Source organism: Sarcophilus harrisii, chromosome 2 (genome assembly GCF_902635505.1).
Source record: "Sarcophilus harrisii chromosome 2, mSarHar1.11, whole genome shotgun sequence".
Classification (NCBI taxonomy): Eukaryota; Metazoa; Chordata; class Mammalia; order Dasyuromorphia; family Dasyuridae; genus Sarcophilus; species Sarcophilus harrisii.
The window spans coordinates 264,440,379-264,447,912 of NC_045427.1; positions in this window are offsets into that span (position 1 = coordinate 264,440,379).

Genomic DNA, 7,534 nt, shown 5'->3' on the forward strand with positions numbered 1-7,534 from the left:
CACACAGACTAGTCTTACTGGGACCAAATAATTTTGATCTTAAAGAGAAATTTAATTTAAAGATATTTATTAGAACTTTACTCTCAACTTCTTTCCACTCCCACTCTCAACTTTCTAAAACCACACTCTCTTCTCCCTAGAACATGGAGAGGATTTTAGTGGAGCAGTTGTGTATCTGGTTACTCAAAGAAGATACTGAAAGGTAAAAGCAGTGGCAGGGATGGAGAGGACCATATCTTTATTCCACTTATTTTAATTTGACAGCTGCCTGTGCCTGGCATTCTGGAACTCACCTTAGCAGTGATACTCCCTGCAATCTCAGTTTACAACTTGGGTCTTCCTGCCAGGTCCAGGTCTCATCAGGATAATTCTTGTTAGAGCAGAGACATCATTTTATATGCTATTGCAACAGCAGCTATAGTAACCCAGGTTGGGAAGCACATGCTTTCTCTCTTCCAAGTTTTCTGGTGTTTCCTCTTTTTTGACTCTCTTACATTAGAAGTGACACCCAGATAGGGAAGAATGGTGGAATTGCTTCATTGCTTCCATGACTTGGATGGAATGAAAAGCCAGCAGCCTGATTGGAAAAAATCAGGGATTGGAAATTCTTTTCAACAGCAAAGCAGATAACAGGCCTAAATGGGGAGGGACCCACTCAGCATGCCCACACACAAATTTCACTTTTATCTCTCCAGTCCTTAAATAGTTTCACCCCTTTGCCAAATTTCTGCTCAGGTAGTCATCGCAGACCATATTACACCTATATGACACTGAATAATCCCTTGTAGCAAAAGAGAAAAAGAACAAATTTAGTTGGCACAACAGTCTCATCTGAGAGTTTACTTCAATCCACAGCTATAGTCCCCATCTCTTCTGAGAAGATGGTACATTTTCTTATAAATACTTCAGGACTAAAATTGTGCTTTACAATTTACCACTTCACTGCTCACAATAAGTACTATTTATTATTTTCTTGGCTTTGCTCTATTTACTCCATATTCTCATCCTCTTTTTTTAAACCATTCCCTAATCAATGAATAACCATTTTATTTCCAGTTATTTGCTAACATAAAGAGCGCTTGCTATAAATATTTTTATAGAGTGAATTTTACTTCTATCATTGTTTTCCTTGGATGTCTATATAGCCAATATTGCAAACAGTATGATAACACAATTAAATTTTTTTAAATTTATCTTTTTTGTTATGAATTTGACAAATGTGAATATTTTAGATGAAAAAAGAAAAAAAGAATTGCATATAAAACTGGGAACTTCTGCTGCATCTTGTTCAGGCAATTTTGAGTCATGTCCAACTCTTCATGACCTCAGTTGGGGTTTTTTTTGCCACTGCTAGAATAGTTTACCATTTCCTTGACCAGTTTATTTTACAGGTGAGAAAACTGAGGCAAACAGGGTTAAGTGACTAATCCTCACACAGATAGTGCTGAAGCCAGATTTGAATGAAGGAAGATGAGTCTTTCTGATTCCAGGCCTGGCAATGCTATTCACTGTGCCACTTAGCTGCCCCATACAATTTGTTCAATCATCTAATAAATTTAACAAAACTGTCCTATTTTTGTTTCCTTCTAAACTTTCTTTTGTCTTTTGTATATTTTTAAATGTTTTGTTGATACTTTATTTTCTTCTTCTTCTTCTTCTTCTTCTTCTTCTTCTTCTTCTTCTTCTTTTTTTGGTATTGCTATAACCATCAGCTTACACACCTACATAGAATCCTTCCCTTTCGATATGTAAGCTTAAAATCAAATCATCACATTTCTATATGTAAAAATGTATGATGACCTAGTATCCTAGTCCATTATCTCTATGCTAAAAGATGGGAAATATGCTTTACCTCCAACCTTTTGAAATCATCATTGGTTACTGTACTGATTGATATTTTAAAGTCTTTGAAACTATTTTCCTTTATATTATTATTGTTATTGAATGGCTTGTTTTCCTGAGTTCTAAACACTTCACTTTGCATTAATTCATATAAGTTCTCCTAGGTTTCTTTGAATCCATGAAATTTATATCTTATAATGCAATAAAATTTTATTTGCCTTAACTGTTGTTGTTGAGTCGTTTCAATCATGTCCAACTCTCATAATTCCATTTTGGGTTTTTATGAATGATTTGCTTATTTCCTTTACTAGCTAATTTTATATATAAAGAACCTGAGGTAAATGGTATTAAGTGACTTGCCCAAAGTTATACAGTTTGAATCTGAGGTTAGACTTGACCTCAGTTCCTCCTGACTCCAGATCTGGTGCATTATCCATTATGCCACCTATTGCCCCATAATTTATTTTAACCATTATTTGATAGACAGCCACTTTATTTCCAGTTCCTTACTATAACCAAAAATTCTGCTATTTTTATATTTTTGAATGTAAGTCTTTTTTCTTGTGAACTCTTTTTCAATTATGGCAAATAAAGTTATCATTGGATCAAAAACTATAATTCCTTTTTTGGGGTATTATGTATTGTGTTTTAAGTTATCTTGTTAAATATTTCTCAATCCCATTTTAATCTGATTTTGGTTCCACTTGTGTACTACATGTTTGATATCTCTGCTGTGAACAACAGAAAGACAAACAAATAAGATTTAGGCCTTATCCTGAATAATACGGCTTAAATATAATAGGGAAGTGATTACATACATATATACACATAGGTCAGTATTTTACAATTCTTAGGGATGTGTTAAAAATAGTTATGGGAACTCAAAATTAAGTATAATTACAAATTTATTTCCAGAATAGCCAAATTAGGAAGACTCATGTCTCCCTAAAATTTCTTTAGTATTAACTCATCATTTATTCCAACTTAATATGTGTAAAATAGAGCATCAAAAGAGATTTAATTTGAATAATAGCTATTTTGTAAGTTATTTGTAAGCTATCTTTTGGATGATTTTTGATTATTTGCTTTTCTTCTGAAAATTATTTGTTCAGTCTTCTGTGGTATCATTCTGCTTCTGCAGTTCCGTTGTCACAATGATGAGAAAAGGCAAAAGTAGCTAAGAGTCATGTGGTTTTTAGACTAGCTAAAAATATTAATCAAGCTGTGGTGCTTGAACTAAGGTTTAAAGAAAATGAGAGATTCTAGGAAGTAGAGATAAGGAAAAATACATTCTAGAAGAAATGAGGGACTATTATTAAAAACATGAAGATGAGAAATGGGGTGCCATGTGTGAAGATCAGCAAGAAATCCAATTGGCTAGAACATAGGATTTATGAAGGAAAATAATACTTTATGGAGCTGGAAAGGAAGGTTGGAAACACATTGGGAATGGCTTTAAATACCAAAAGAGAATCTTTAATTTGATCCTAAAGGCAAGAATAGAAATTGAATAAAGGGATAAAATGGTCAGACCTGTGTTTTAGGAATACTAATTTAACACTGTGGTGAAGGATGGACTGAAAAAAATAACTTTTAAGTGTGAGATCCTTGTCCAGTGAGCAAATAAGTATATTACTAAAAGAATACAATCATATCAATTTTGATGGTGTCTCTATAAAAGAAATCAGAAGATCAAAGGAAATTGCAGCTAAAAAGAAGGATGTCTTACAGGTTTTCACTGAAGAGGCAAATAAAGGAATTAATGTAATTGATTCTATCATATGTCCAGAGCTACAGGACACATCAAGAAATATCGTTGAATGAGATGTTTGGCATCACCATTTATGAATATGTCACTGTGGAAATAATTGTAGTTGAGAATGGATGTAATGGAATATTATTGTTCTTTTTTTAACATTTATTTTATTTAATTATTTTTGTCTGTTTGCTTTTTTATTAAAGCTTTTTATTTACAAAACACATGCATGGGTAATTTTTCAACAATGACCCTTGCAAAACTTTCTGTTCCAAATTTTTCCCTCTTTCCCCCCACCCCCTCCCCTAGATGGCAGTCAGTCCAATACATGTGAAATATGTTAAAACATATGTTAAATCCAATATATGTATACATATTTATACAGTTACCTTGCTGCACAAGAAAAATCAGATCTAGAGGGAAAAAAAAACCTGAGAAGGAAAACAAAATGCAAGCAAACATCAACAGAAAGAGTGAAAAGGCTATGTTGTGGTCCACACTCAGTTCCCACAGATCTCTGTCTAGGTGTAGGTGGCTCTCTTCATCACTAAACAACTGGAACTGGTTTGAATTATCTCATTGTTGAAGAGAGCCATGTCCATCAGAACTGATCATTGTATAGTCTTGCTGTTGCCGTATATAATGATCTCCTGGTTCTGGTCATTTCACTCAGCATCAGTTCATGTAAGTCTCTCCAGGCCTCTCTGAAATCATCCTGCTAGTCATTTCTTACAGAATAATAATATTCCATAATTTTCATATATCATAACTTATTCAGCCATTCTTCAATTGATGAGCATCCATTCAGTTTCCAGTTTCTAGCCACTACAAAAGGGGCTGCCACAAACATTTTTGTTTCCTTTAAGATCTCTTTGGGATAAACCCAGAAGAAACACTGTTGAGTCAAAGAGTATCTGCAGTTTGATAACTTTTTGAGCATAGTTCCAAATTGTTCTCCAGAATGGTTGGATCCTTTCACAGCTCCACCAATAATGTATCAGTGTCCCAGTTTTCCCACATCCCCTTCAACATTCTTCATTATCTTTTCCTGTCATAATATTACGATTCTTTAAGAAACAATGAGTATGATAGATATAAAGAAACATGGGAAGACTTGTATGAACTGATATGAAGTAGATCAAGCAGAAATATTAATAAAACAATTTATACCGTGACTATGACAGTTGTGGTAAAGAGATTCTATAAAGAATTCAATGAAAACATCCAAATTAAACATCAATTAATAAGCATAAGAGCTAAGGATACAAAGACAAAAATTAAAATATTCCCTGTCCTCTAGCAATTTAAATTCTAAAGAGGAGATAACATACGCATATGTAAGAAAAATTATTCCTTTCTCCTTCCAATATACTCACCTTAATTATTCAATAATGGAAGACTATAAGATAACTGTGTTACTTGCTGATTATTGATGGGAAGGAATCACACTAGTGGGGTCTCATGGATTTAGAATGTAAGCCAAGTGGAAGGGAGAGCCTAAGGTGGAATACTACACATAAGTATAAACAAACAATATAAAAGCTAATTTGGGAGTAAAAACATTTATGCAAAGTCAGTAAAGACTTCATGCAAAACTTGGTCCTTGAACTAAGTTTTGAAGAAAATGAAAGATGCTAGGAGGCAGAGGTAAAGAACAAATACATTTTAGAAGAAATGAGGAGGCAGCTAGGTGGTGCAGTGGATAAAGCAATAGCCCTGAAGTCAGGAAGACTTGAGTTCAAATCTAACCTCAGACACTTAACATTTCCTAGGTGTGTGACCTTAGGCAAGCCACTTAATCCCAAATGCCTCGAGACAAAAAAAGAAAAAATGAGGGACAACCATTGAAAGCATGGAATTAAGAAATGGGATGTCATGTGTAAGGATCAGCAAGAACTCCAATTGGCTAGATTATAGGATTTAATAAGAAAATAATTTAAAGGATTGGAAAGGAAGATTGGAGACACATTGTGAATGGCTTTATATGCCAAACAGGGAAGAAAAGTTGAACCTAAAAGCAGGAAAGAATCAGCCAACAGAAATTATTGAATAAGGAGATGAAATTGTCAGACCTGTGTTTTACAGATATTTAACAATATTATGGAGGATGGACTGGAGAGAAAAGACTTGAGGCAAAGAAACAAATTAAGAGACTATTTCAATAGATCAGAAAAGTGGTCATATTATTAGGAGGAAATAGATGTTTTGAAAGTAGAATCAACAAGGCTTAACATTTGATTGGTTATATGAGATGGGACACAGAAGTTGTGGATGACTCCAAGGAAGTTGAAAATCATATTGCAAAGTGCTAAGAAGTAAAGGGAAAGAAAGAAGATTACAAATTTTTTCAGTGATTTTGTCTGTGAAAAGATAGCATGATATAGACTGTGAGTTTCAGAGGATGGTAGGGTCAAAAGGGATTTTTTTTTTGGAAGGATGGGAAGACCTTGAGAATATTCATAGCAATAAAGAAGAAAGAGAAAGGAAAATATTGAATATTATAAGTGGAGGATAATTATGGTGGCAATCTGCTGGAAGAGACAGGAGATGGATAACATGGAAAACATTACATCATGTAGAGAAATTGGTCTTGGCAAGGGAAAGGACAATTTCTTCATCAGTTCTCCTTTAATATTCAGTAATATTTAATATACAGCAAAGATGGGCCTGGGGAAAGATAGGAAAAAGATAAATTGGAAAATGTGATTCAGGAAGAAAAGTCAAAGACTTGTGGACTACAAAGAAGCCATGCACCTAAATGTTACAATTATTTTCTTTGAAAAAAGAAAGACCCCCAAAAAGAAAAAAGAGTTGCAAAAGTGTTAGATGCAAAAAAAAAATATCATCATTAAAAAGATATTCATTATATTTTTACAGCTTGGAAGTGATTTGTTACTGCCATGGGAATCATTCCTAAATCAACAGTCTCTATACAATCAAATAATCAATTTGTTACAATAAAGATCAAAATTAATACAAAACTAAAAAACTAAAAATGAGAAAAAGATTTGGCATACAGTTAAAACAATTCCTAGCTGATATTTAAAGAATATGTTCTCCAAAAGGAATGTGGATGGAGTAATGGACATCAGCAAAAATTATAGCCATTAACTAATTTTCTAATAAATAATAAATGGAAATTGCACATTATTTGCTATAATGAGGAGGCTGGGGTGGATTCAGAGAAGACAGCAAATGTTTCAACTAGCAAAGGAGTATGGCAATCAAGGACAATACTAGTTTAGAATTTAAATATTTTTGCAAAATCTAACGGAAAATTACATAGAACATTATGAATAGAGTTCCGGGGACAGAGCCAAGATGGTGAAGTGAAGCCAGGAAGCTGCTTAAACTTTCCCAGTTCCCCTCAAAAAACCACGTGAAACAAAACCTCTGAACAGGGTGTGAAGGAATGAAACCACTCTCCAACTCGAGATATATTGGAAAAATTTCAAGAAAAGTCTGTCTCAAGAGTGAAATGGGTATTCATCACAGCTCAGACAATGTCCAGAAAAGTTAAGGAGAGGATCTTAAGTACAGCAAATCAGCAACTGAGACCTTCAGTCTTAGCTCAGTAGGAGAGCATGCCAGTGGGACAGTCTCCAGTTCCAGTTCAGAAGGCAAATTGCCAGCCCAGGAAACCAGGGTGTTGCCTGGAGAGAGCAGATAGGGCTATCCCCAGCTGTAAGCAAGACACCAAACACAAAGAGTCCCTGTGCTCAAAGCCAAGGTTCAGAGGAGTACAAGAAGCTAGGGACAGTGCTCAGCTTTAGGAGCATAGTTCAACTTCAAAAGTCACAAAAATTTTAAAAAAAGAAAGAAAATGAGCAAGAAACAGAACCTTTTCCATAGGAAGCTACTATGATGACAGGGAACACCAAAACACCAACTTGGGAGAGGACAAAATACCCTCATGGGAAATCTCAAAGGCTGATA